At 41.3% G+C, this 12,338-nt stretch overlaps 1 pseudogene; it reads left to right on the forward strand.

Annotated features, from left to right (window-relative positions):
• Positions 1-10,970: 10,970 nt before the first annotated feature.
• Positions 10,971-11,926, forward strand: LOC128846498 (olfactory receptor 14A16-like; annotated as a pseudogene).
• The last annotated feature ends 412 nt before the right edge of the window (positions 11,927-12,338 follow it).

A 12,338-nucleotide genomic window follows, 5' to 3' on the forward strand; every position in this document is an offset into this window, starting at 1 on the left:
GTGACAAGATAGGGATATAGGTTCCGTCTATCGCCCCACCACAGTTTGGGAATCCCATTGCAGCAAAGCCATCCACTATGACTTGCACGTTTCCCAGAGTCACTACCCTTGATATCACCAGGTCTTTGATTGCCCTGGCAACTTGGATCACAGCAGCCCCCACAGTAGATTTGCCCATTCCAAATCGATTCCCGACTGACCGGTAGCTGTCTGGCGTTGCAAGCTTCCACAGAGCTATCGCCACTCACTTCTCAACTGTGAGGGCTGCTCTCATCCTGGTATTCTGGCGCTTCAGGGCAGGGGAAAGCAAGTCACAAAGTTCCATGAAAGTGCCCTTACGCATGAGAAAGTTTCCCGGGCGCAGAATTGGCATTCTGTAGATCCTTGGAGGGTTGTCGCTTACAGACAACCCCCCAACCTAAAGCAAATTCTCACCAGCAACTACACATCACTGAACAAAAACACTGACCGTGGAACCTATCCTTGTAGCAAAGCCCGATGCCAACTCTGTCCACATATCTATTCAAGTGACATCATCATAGGGCCTAATCACATCAGCCATACCATCAGGGGCTCGTTCACCTGCACATCAACCAATGTGATATATGCCATCATGTGCCAGCAATGCCCCTCTGCCATGTACATTGGCCAAACTGGACAGTCTCTACGCAAAAGAATTAATGGACACAAATCTGACATCAGGAATCATAATACTCAAAAACCAGTGGGAGAACACTTTAACCTGTCTGGTCATTCAATGACAGACCTGTGGGTGGCTATTTTACAACAGGAAAACTTCAAAAACAGACTCCAAAGAGAGACTGCTGAGCTGGAATTGATATGCAAACTAGATACAATCAATTTAGGATTGAATAAGGACTGGGAATGGCTGAGCCATTACAAACATTGAATCTATCTCCCCTTGTAAGTATTCTCACACTTCTTATCAAACTGTCTGTACTGGACTATCTTGATTACACTGCTCTACAGCCAAAATGCTTCTGAAATAAATGTAGTCAAACATTACTAATTCTGGGTCACTAAGAATGAAAATGATGCTTAAAGTTGTTGATTGGCTCTAGTTTTCAAGATATGCTATTGGGTCAGTATATACGACCCTTGACTTGGGAATGGCGGAGGATAAGTGTGTTATAAAGGGAAGGGATCTCAATTTAAACCAGAAATGACAAAAAGACATCTTTGACTGGATCTATGAATAAATCTATGACTGGGTTTGGATAGTACTTGCTTTTTAGGCAAAACAATGAATGGTGCAATCTGAAGCTGGTATTGCATCATACATGATATGAATTGCATCATGTTATTCCTAGAAGTCATGGATGATGCAATCATAACGAAGCTTATATCACTCTGCTGAAGAAATTGCCCTATATCAGCTCTAGAAATCAGTGTCGTGCTCTCTTATTTGTCAGTGTTTGATTTTGCAAAGGGACACATTTCTGTTTAGCCAAAGTGAGCAGAGATGCCTCGTACTTGTGTGAACAGTGCAGATAACTTCTGCTATGTTTGTGGTGAAGTGACTTTTGCATCACAAAAGCCCAGTATAACCACTATGGTTAAGAAAGCCTATCGCCTTTATTTTGGCTGCAAAATTGGAGATCAGGACAAGAGGTGGGCCCCACACATATGCTGCAACACTTGTGCAACAAATCTTCGCCAGTGGTTGAACAGGAAAAGGAAATCTATGCCTTTTGAAGTGCCAATGATTTGGAGAGAGCCAACAGATCATAACAGCAATTGTTACTTCTGCATGGTGCCTCCAGTTGGGAAAGATGTGTCAAAGAAGAAAAAGTGAACTGTACATTATCCAAACATTCCATCAGCTATACGCCCAGTACCCCATGGAGAAGGACTGCCAGTTCCTGATGCACCAGAATCATTCTCACTTGAGTCAGATAAGGAAGAGGAAGAGGAAGAGGATGAAACTTCTGGTCCTTAACCATCAGTGTCACAGGACCCACATTTTCTCCCATCCTCCTCCTCTGAACCACACCTCATAACACAAGGTGAACTGAATGACCTTGTCAGGGATTTGGAACTACCCAAGAGTAAGGCAGAGCTGTTGGGCTCCAGACTACAGCATTGGAATCTCCTGGCAGGTGATGTTAGGGTTTCCATGTTCCGTGACCGTCAAAAGGATCTTGTCCCATTCTTCTTCATGGAAGGTGATCTTGTAGCCTGCAACAACATCGATGGTGTGATGGCAGTCCTCAACATCGTTCACGATCCAGATGAGTGGAGACTGTTCATTGATTCATCGAAGACGAGTCTTAAAGCTGTTTTACTGCAGAATGGCAATGTTTTGCCATCAATTCCAGTTGGTCATGCAGTCCATATGAAGGAAACCTATGACAACATGAAACAACTTTTGAGGTGCATAAACTATGACCAACATCATTGGCAGCTTTGTGGCAATTTGAAGGTCGTTGCTCTCTTGCTTGGTCTGCAAACTGGATACACAAAGCACTGCTGTTTTCTCTGCGAATGGGATAGTCGTGCAAGAGATTCCCACTACATCAAGAAAGATTGACCACTCCGACAGTCATTGGAGCCTGGGAGGAAAAGTGTTCAGCATCCACCACTTGTTGAATCAAGGAAGATTTTGTTACCACCCTTACACATCAAGCTGGGTCTGATGAAGAACTTTGTCAAGGCCATTGACAAAACACAAGCAGCTTTCAAGTACCTCCGTGGAAAATTTCCAAGGTTAAGTGAAGCTAAGATAAAGGAAGGTGTCTTTGTTGGTCCTTAGATTCGTGAACTTCTTCGAGGTGATGTATTTGACCATGCACTGTGTGGCAAGGAAAAGATGGCATGGAAAGCCTTCCAGTTAGTGGCAATACATTTTCTCGGAAACAACAAGGCAGACAACTACAGGTTGTTGGTGGAAAACCTCCTGAAGGCATACAAAAGCCTTGGTTGCAACATGTCACTAAAGATACAGTTTTTGCACTCTCATCTAGATTTTTTTCCACCGAACTGCGGAGCAGTGAGCGATGAGCACAGCGAGCGATTTCACCAGGACATTGCAACAATGGAGAAACGCTATCAGGGCAAATGGAGCCCATCAATGCTTGCAGACTGTTGCTGGACACTGACAAGAGATGCTCCATTTAATGAATACAGGAGACAAGCCAAGAAGCGCCGAGTAGACACTGAATAGGAGTAAATTATGTACATAATAGTTTTTTGCCTTTTGTTTCATAATAAATGTTATTTATATAACCCTTTTGCTGATTTTTATAGTGTTACATAAACAGGACAGATGAAATATTATCATGTAAAGCAACCATAAACACATGAAAAGACCTAGGTTTACAATTTATGATTAAAACTCTACTATCTACACAATATACATAGACATAAAATGTAAAAACTTAAATATCTTAGAAACAGTAGCCAATCAGTTGTTTTAATTGTCATATTTGAATTCAGCACATCAAAATACATAATAAAGAGCACATTTTATCTCTGAAACAGACGACTTCTCAAAAATTGTAGACCAGTGTTATCACTTCAAAAGTTTTTTGTTGTTGTTTTTTTTCTCTTACTTAATTGGCCTCTCAGAGTTGGTAAGACAACTCCCACCTGTTCATGCTCTCTGTATGTGTGTATATATATCTCCTCAATATATGTTCCATTCTATATGCATCCGAAGAAGTGGGCTGTAGCTCATGAAAGCTTATGTTCTAATAAATTTGTTAGTCTCTAAGGTGCCACAAGTATTCCTGTTCTTTTTGCGGATACAGACTAACATGGCTGCTACTCTGAAACCTCTCTACTACACTTGGCATTCCCTTGTTCATGCATCCCAGGACCACATTAGCTCCTGGGATGCATAAATAACCCCACTCTCACTGTTCATTATGCAGTTCTCCCTGACTGTCCGATTGGTCATCTTATGCCATAGATCATGAAGGTTGGCACATCCCCAAGAGTGGCCAGATCTAGATGCTTCCGATGAAGGAATATGAGACTCTGATTTACATCAAGGTGGATGAGTGGTTTCTGTCTCGTTGATATTCTCAGTGTGACAGCTGAACTTCTGTGGTCTCAATGAAATCAATCATTTCTTCTGTGATCTAACACCCTTGATAAAACTCTCCTGCAGTGACACCTGCCTGATCACAAAGGTAATTGTCATACTCTCTTCCATTGGAACACTAACACCCTTTCTTTTAACCCTGGCTTCCTACATCTATATCATAGGCAGCATCTTGAGAATCCTGTCCACCTTTAGGAGGAAAAAGGTCTTTTCCACCTGCTCCTGTCACCTTACCGTTGGCACCATTTTCTCTGGGACTTTAATAATTTTTTACATCATACCATCTGCCAACCCTTTAATAGATATCAACAAAGTATTCTCGCTTTTCTTTGCGGACCTAACCCCAATGGTCAATCACCTCATTTATACCCTAAGAAACAACAATATGCCTGAGGCCATAAGGAAATCTTTTAGCAAACTGGCCACTTTGAAGTGAAGGCTGGTGTTTCCAAGCTATTTATTTCAGGATAAAATACATGGGAGATAAAATGCTCATTTGAAATATACTAACGTTGCAGGTTAGTCAGATCCTCACTTGGTGTAAATCAGCATAATTCCATTGACTGATAATTGACCCCATCTGGGAATCTGGCCAATGAAGCTACCCTGAATTACCCCAGTTGAGGATCTGGCCTATTGACGCCAATGAAGCTACAGTGATTTACACCAGCTGGAGATTGGATTGCATTGTCTTCAGTGAAACAACATTGATTTACATCAGTGAAGGATCTGCCCATTGACCAGCTGGTGATGTGGTCCCAAAATGGTTTTATGTTTTCATCACTGTTCATCCCTGTCTATTTTTTCTATATGATAGATAGATAGATAGATAGATAGATAGATTTCGTTGTATCTTCCTGAAATATCTGGCAATGACATTTGCTGGAGACGGGACACTGGAACAAATGGATGCATGTCTAATTTGATATGGCAATGTTCCAGTGAACCTATGATCGTAGGTATACAATCTGATTGGTATCACTTAGAGAATATATATCAATGGCTAAATTGCTCTCAATTAAGACATTGGATTAATGATAGCTTTACATATAATCTCAGCAAGAGGTAACTGGAAAAGAAGATAATGGTTCCAGCTGGTTGAATTATTTACAGTGAACAGTTTATACAAAATAAGCTAAGATTTTCTGAGGCGACTGCTTTAAAAGATTGGATTTTTTTTAAATGAATGTGTTCACCTTTCTTAATTGTTCAACAAATAAATGTTATTCTATGGATTTCTTTTGGATTATGAATTGTGAGTATTTATTTGAATGTGTTGATTGGGCAGCTTGGCACTACATCACATTGGTTTTCTTCCTTAGTCGGGTGACTTATACAATTACATTAAAATTAAACAGGTGATACTACATTTTGCTTCTATTTTATAATCTCCCCCTTGGTTCTCACTTATTTCATTTATCTAGATATTCAGTGAAGGAAGAGGAAACCAAACATCTGTCATCTCTTTCACCCAGATGGGATCTGAGCACCTCTATGAGGTGCACATCCTGCTCTTCCTGGTGTTTCTCATCATTTACCTTTTCACCATAGTTGTCATTCATCACCACCTTCACATCCCTATGTTCCTGGCAAACTTATTCTGCTTGGAGACCTGTTAAACATCCCCTATATTCATTCCCCCGGATGCTGGTGTATTGCCTGATTGGGGATAACAATATTTTCTGTTAGAGCCTATATCACAGAATCATATTCCCTTTGGTATTTGGCAACTACAGAACATTTTGTGTAGGGAACCCATTACACTGTGCACTTCTCATGGACTTCAAGGCCTGTACACATTTAGTAGTTGGGTCTGGGCTTAGCAGATCCATGATTAGTATCATAATCCTCCTCTTCATCATCTTGTGCTTCCATTTTTCTTGTCCTGGGAAAATTATCCATTTCTTCTGTGATTTGACATCCACGATAAAACTCTCCTGCACAGTTTAATATTTGTTCTGGGATAACAAAGACAAAATCCATGCTTTAAATGCAAAATGGATCTCAGCCTTAAGGACTGATCTGCAACCCTGGCCTCCATATATGTAGATATAATTTCATTTCTTTTAATTTTAAGGCCTGATTCCCTGGTAATCTCTAGCAGCTTTCAGCTGCTCCTGAAAAATTGAAAGGAGCAAAAGCAAACTGTCCAATTAAACTGGGATTACTTAGATTGTAAGATCTTTGGGTCAGTGACTGGATTTTTGTTCTCTGTTTGTACAGCACCTAGTGCAGTGGTGCACCAAGGTAATAGAATAGTAATAGTAATATGGCTGAATAACACTGACTGAGAAGTGGGAAGCACCTGCAAGGTACTCTTGAATCTGTTTCTTCATTTGTAGTTGACTGATTGGTTTAGTTATCTGTGTTATTGCATAACTAAATAATAAGAGCAATTAAATTAGTATGTAAAGGTGGGATTTGCAAAAGTTCTTAAATAACTTCAAAGACAGAGTTAGGTCAGCGCTGGGACCCTGTGAGGTGGGCGGGTCCTAGAGCTTGGTCTGCAGCCCAAACCCCAATGGCTACACAAAAAGGAAACATCCCCGCAGCCTGAGTCAGCTGGCATGGGCCAGCTGTGGGATTTCATTTGCAATTAAGACATATCCTAAGTGAATTAAGTGCATAGTTCCAATGGACTTTAATTGGGACTTACATTCCTAAGTCACTCAGACACTTTGAAAAACCAATTATTGTTCACATTAGGAGTGTCTATATTTTTTCATCAATTTTTCTTTGAAAGAAAATAGGTTTTCAGTAAAATGAACATTTTTTGTGTTGGTTTTCCTCAAACATTTTAGATTTTTTTGGTCAGAAATAGACAACCTCCAAATAAAAAAATAATAATAAAAAAATCAGATACAAGAGAAACAAACTAAATCAGTTTTCAGCAGCAAAGTGTTTGGTTTGCTTAAGGTAAACCTTAAAGTAAACCAGTCTGCAAAAGTTTTTATGTCCTTGTGGGTGATTTTGTGAATGTACATGATGTGAATGTGGGTGTCTCAGTGTTTGTCAATGTCCATGTATTAGTGAATTTAGAATGTTATGCATTTGTTAGTGGAGCATATTATAGGACTTTGTGTGTGTTGTGTTTGTTATTGTCTGTGTGTCTCTGGGTGCACACAGTTGTGTATTCAGGAGCGAATATTATTGTGTTTGTGAGTGTCCATTAATAATGACTGAACAGAGGTCGAGAACCACAAAGGGACTTCAACACCCAAACCTCAGATTAGAAGAGCCTAAAGACAGTTGGGTAGTCATACCATTAATCAGAAAGAGAAAATTTTAGCAACAGTTAATTCCTCCAAAGTTCTGTCCCCAGGGAAAATGAGTTGCTCCATCACCTCTACAAGTTACACTCTTGTAATTAATCCCAATGGACAAAGAGCTATGAAAGTGCAGACTGATTAGGAACTTTGACACTTTTTTGGTTCAGCGTCACCAGCAAAAATTGGATTGGAAACTGTGTAATGGGCCAGATCTGCAGCTGGTGTAAATTGATGTAGTGCCATGGAAGTCAATGGGCAGATCCCCAGCTGGTGTCAATCAGAATAGCTCTATTGATATCAAAGGGCCAGTCTCCTCCTTGGCATGAATAGTCCTAGCTACTATTAACTCAATTGTACCAATTTACACCAGCTCATGACTTGGGCCATAACTTTTAGTGTTTTCCTCAGAGTAACTTAATGACCAACATCAAACACCCAGGGCAGCCTGGATCCCTCTAGTGGCCACATTCCAAGAGTTGCTGATGTAAAGCTGGAAAAGAAAAAAGCCTACCCAACTCAGAGATAATCATGTTGAGTTAATGAAGGAACAAGCTGTTCCAGGCCAGCTGGGGCTGTGGTGCCACTAGGCTCTTAGCTATTGTCGGTCACATGTCTGTGCTACAAATATATGTTTTTACTGCAAACACCTTTTTTTTTTTTAGATTGCAAACACCTTGGGACACCTCTGGACCTCAACCCTGCTTGTTTTTAGCCAAGGATTCTTCTAAGGATGCTGCCATCATGTAAGATCCAGGGTAGATCTCCCTTCTGTGAGGGTAGGCTCATCTAGGGCTGGTTGTCAGGGTGGTTTGCTCCTGAAGTGAGACCAGAGCTGGTCTCACAGCTGTGGAGACCAGATTCAGTGATTTAACCCCAGAGCAGGGAAATCCTGGGCTGTAACTGTGTCTCAACCCTGCAGAAGCCAGGATTATCTCCAGAGCTGGTAGGGGCTTTCAGTCCCCCATCCCATTTAGTCCATCACCTCTCAGCCAAGTCTGGTCAACGAGGGGAGCAAGCAGCACCCATCTGATCAGTGGATGTCTGCTAGGAACTGCAGAGAGATTTAGCAACTCAGGGAATCCAATGAAGAAACATGGAAATAGCTGCTGGATAATATAGTGAGGAATGCATGATAACTAGCTAAATAATTCTGCTGCTTAAGACCGGAAAGCATCACAAGTTGGGACAAGTTACACAAAGTCCAGAACAGTAAGTTTGCTATTTCAATTAAATATATTTGGGAATTAATAAACTGGGCATGTTTAGTCTCAAGAAAGGAAGACTATGGGGGGACCTGATCAAAATCTTCAAATATGTTAAGGGCTGTTATAAAGAGGATGGTGAGATTTAGGCTAGGTAGTATGAAAAATTATCTCTAACGGTCGTTCAAACCAGGGCTTTGGAGCAGAGCCCGGAGCTGGAGGGCAGAGCAGCTCTGGAGCAGTGGAGCTGCAGGTTTTTGCCTGGAGCTGGAGCGGAGCCGGAGCACAGCTCCAAAGCTCTGGTTCGAACAGGCTGCCAAGGGAAGTTGAGGAATCCCCATCATTGGAGGTTTTTAAGAACAGGTTGGACAAACCTCTGTCAGGGATGGTCTAGGTTTACTTGGTCCTGTCTTGAAGCTGGGGGATGGACCAAGTGAACTCTCTATGATTTTAGATAGGGGGATTTAAGAACATAAATGTGAATTACAATTTGAAGATTTTAATTAATTATATTAATTAATTCATTATCAAGGGCTGCACAGATTTTTATTTCCTCTTTGGAAAATTTTGAATTTTCACCAAAAAACCTAAACCCAGTTTTTTTTTCTTTTCCCACCAGCATTTGGGAAATCAAAAAATTTCATTACTTAATTACCAGCTTAGGTTAACAGTAAGCTGCCACCACCAAGCGTGTTCCAAATCTTAGGGCACAGCCACTTGGAACTCTGCCTGCTCTCAAATATTTGCCAAGTCTCTAACCTCCCCCCCCTTTCCTGGGCAGATTTGAGACTAATTCCACTCCCCCAAGTCCTTACCCCCCCTTTCTCAGGGTAGGCTTGAAAGTGTACCCTCACCAATTAGTCCTGGTGAACACAGATCCAAAAACCTTAGATCTTAAAACAATGAAAAATCAACCTGGTTCTTAAAAGAATAATTTTAATTAAAGAAACAGGTAAAAATCATCTCTGTAAAATCAGAATGGAAAAATAACTTTACAGGGTAATCAGATTCAAAGTGTCCAGAGGAACCCCCTCTAGCCTTAGGTTCAAAGTTACAGCAAACAGAGCTAAACCCTCTAGCAAAAGGAATATTTACAAATTGAGAAAACAAAGATAAAACTAACACGCCTTGCCTGGTTGTTACTTATAAGTTTGAAATATGAGAGACTTGTTCAGAAAGATTTGGAGAGTATGGATTGATGTCTGGTCCCTCTTAGTCCCAATAACGAAAAAAACCCAAAACAAAGAGCACACAAACAAAATCCTTCCCCCTAACCAAGATTTGAAAGTATCTTGTTCCCATATTAGTCCTTTGGGTCAGGTGTCAGCTAGGTTACCTGAGCTTCTTAACCCTTTACAGGGAAAAGGATTTTGGAGTCTCTGGCCAGGAGGGATTTTATAGTACTGTACACAGGAGGGTTGTTACCCTTCCCTTTATAGTTATGACAGGCACCTTATAGACTAAGAGAAGTATTGGAGCTTATGCTTTCATGGGTGAATACCCACTTCATCAGACGCATGTAATGGAAATTTCCAGAAGCAGGTATAAATATGCAGGCAAGAATCAGTCTAGCGATAACGAGGTTAGTTCAATCAGGGAGGATCAGGCCCTCTTCTAGCAGTTGAGGTGTGAACACCAAGGGAGGAGAAACTGCTTTTGTAGTTGGCTAGCCAGTCACAGTCTTTGTTTAATCTTGAGCTGATGGTGTCAAATTTGCAAATGAACTGAAGCTCAGCAGTTTCTCTTTGAAGTCTGGTCCTGAAGTTTTTTTGCTGTAGGATGGCTGCCTTTAAATCTGCTATTTTGTGTCCAGGGAGGTTGAAGTGTTCTTCTACAGGTTTTTGTATATTGCCATTCCTAATATCTGATTTGTGTCCATTTATCCTTTTACGTAGTGTCTGCCCAGTTTGGCCAATGTACATAGCAGAGGGGCATTGCTGGTACATGATGGTGTATATAACATTGGTAGACGTGCAGGTGAATGAGCTGGTGATGTAGCTGATCTGGTTAGGTCCTGTGATGGTGTTGCTGGTGTAGATATGTGGGCAGAGTTGGCATCGAGGTTTGTTGCATGGATTGGTTCCTGAGTTAGAGTTACAATGGCGCGGTGTGTGGTTGCTGGTGAGAATATGCTTAAGGTTGGTGGGTTGTCTGTGGGAGAGGACTGGCCTGCCTCCCAAGGTCTGTGAAAGTGCGGGATCATTGTCCAGGATGGGTTGTAGATCATGATGATGTGCTGGAGAGGTTTAAGATGAGGATGATAGGTAGCGGCCAGTGGAGTTCTGTTGGTTTCTTTCTTGGGCTTTTCTTGCAGCAGGAGGCTTCTGGGTACACATCTGGCTCTGTTGATTTGTTTCCTTATTTCCTCATGCAGGGAAATCTACTCTTGAGCATTTTCTTTGTTCTCCAGGACATGATGTACTGAGAAGGAAAATGTTCAACCGAACCACCATGACCAAGTTCCTTCTCCTGGGCTTCACTGAAGGTCAGGAGCTGCAGATTTTACAATTTGTGGTGTTTCTAGCAATTTACCTGGTAACCCTGATGGGGAACCTCTTTGTTATCACCACTGTAACCCTTGATCACCTTCTTCACACCCACATGTACTTCTTACTGATAAATTTATCCATCCTGGACCTCGGCTCTATCTCTGTTACCATCCGCAAATCCATGGCCAACTGCATCATGAACACCAGGTCAATTTCTTATTTTGGATGCTTTGCCCAAGTCTTTTTCTTCATATTATTTTCTTCAGCAGATGTCTTCTTACTCACATCATGGCATATGACCGATACGTCACTATCTGCAAACCACTGCACTATGAGAGGGTGATGAACAGGACAGCTTGTGTCCAAATAGCAGCCAGTGCCTGGATCAGTGGTCTTCTCAATTCTGCACTGCACACTGAGAGCACATTTGTCATAACCTTCTGTGGAGGCAACATGGTGGATCAGTTCTTCTGTGAAATCCCCCAGCTACTCAAGCTCGCCTGCTATGACTCAAACCACAGTGAAGTGTGAGTTATTGTAATTATTATCTTTTTAGGCTTAAGCTGCTTTGTTTTAATAATTGTGTCATATGTCCAGATCTTCAACACAGTGCTGAGAATCCCCTCTGAGCAGGGCTGGAATAAAGCTCTGTCCACCTGCCTCCCTCACCTCATTGTGTTCTCCTTGTTTGTTTCCACTGACACCTTTGCCTATCTGAAGCCCACCTGAAGCTCTCCAGCAGGTGTGGATCTCATGCTGACTGTTTTCTATTCTGTGGTGCCTCCAGTGATGAATCCGATCATCTACAGCATGAGGAACAAGGATATCAAAGCTGCCCTATGGAAAATGATTGGATCGAGGTTGTTCTCCAAGAATAAAACGCCCATATTTCTTCCATGACCATATTTCATTCATCATTTCTTCATAAATATAACCAACTGATGATACAATTGTTTTCATGTGAACATAGCATGCAATCTGTTTATGCAGTAGAAAAAATCCAGACTAGCTCCATTGAACTCAGTGGAGTTACTGTAGGGTTTGACTGGTGTAAATAAATCTGTCTAATCAGTAGCCATAAATAAGTCTTAAGCACACTTCATAGAGTCTGCCTCTTCTGCAATTTTGGGGTAAAATATCTAGCTGGGGTATTGGAGTTTTTATTTGTGTTTGCTTGATTGTGTCTTTTTTATGTTCTATTTGTTGGGTGTTTGATTAGTTGCTTTGTTATAGATATTTGGGGTAGTCTGCTTTTGGGGAGGGTGGGATATGTTTGACTTGATGCCAGTGTCTTTTCATTTTCATCTGTGGG

Source organism: Malaclemys terrapin, chromosome 12, assembly GCF_027887155.1.
Source record: "Malaclemys terrapin pileata isolate rMalTer1 chromosome 12, rMalTer1.hap1, whole genome shotgun sequence".
Lineage (NCBI taxonomy): Eukaryota > Metazoa > Chordata > Testudines > Emydidae > Malaclemys > Malaclemys terrapin.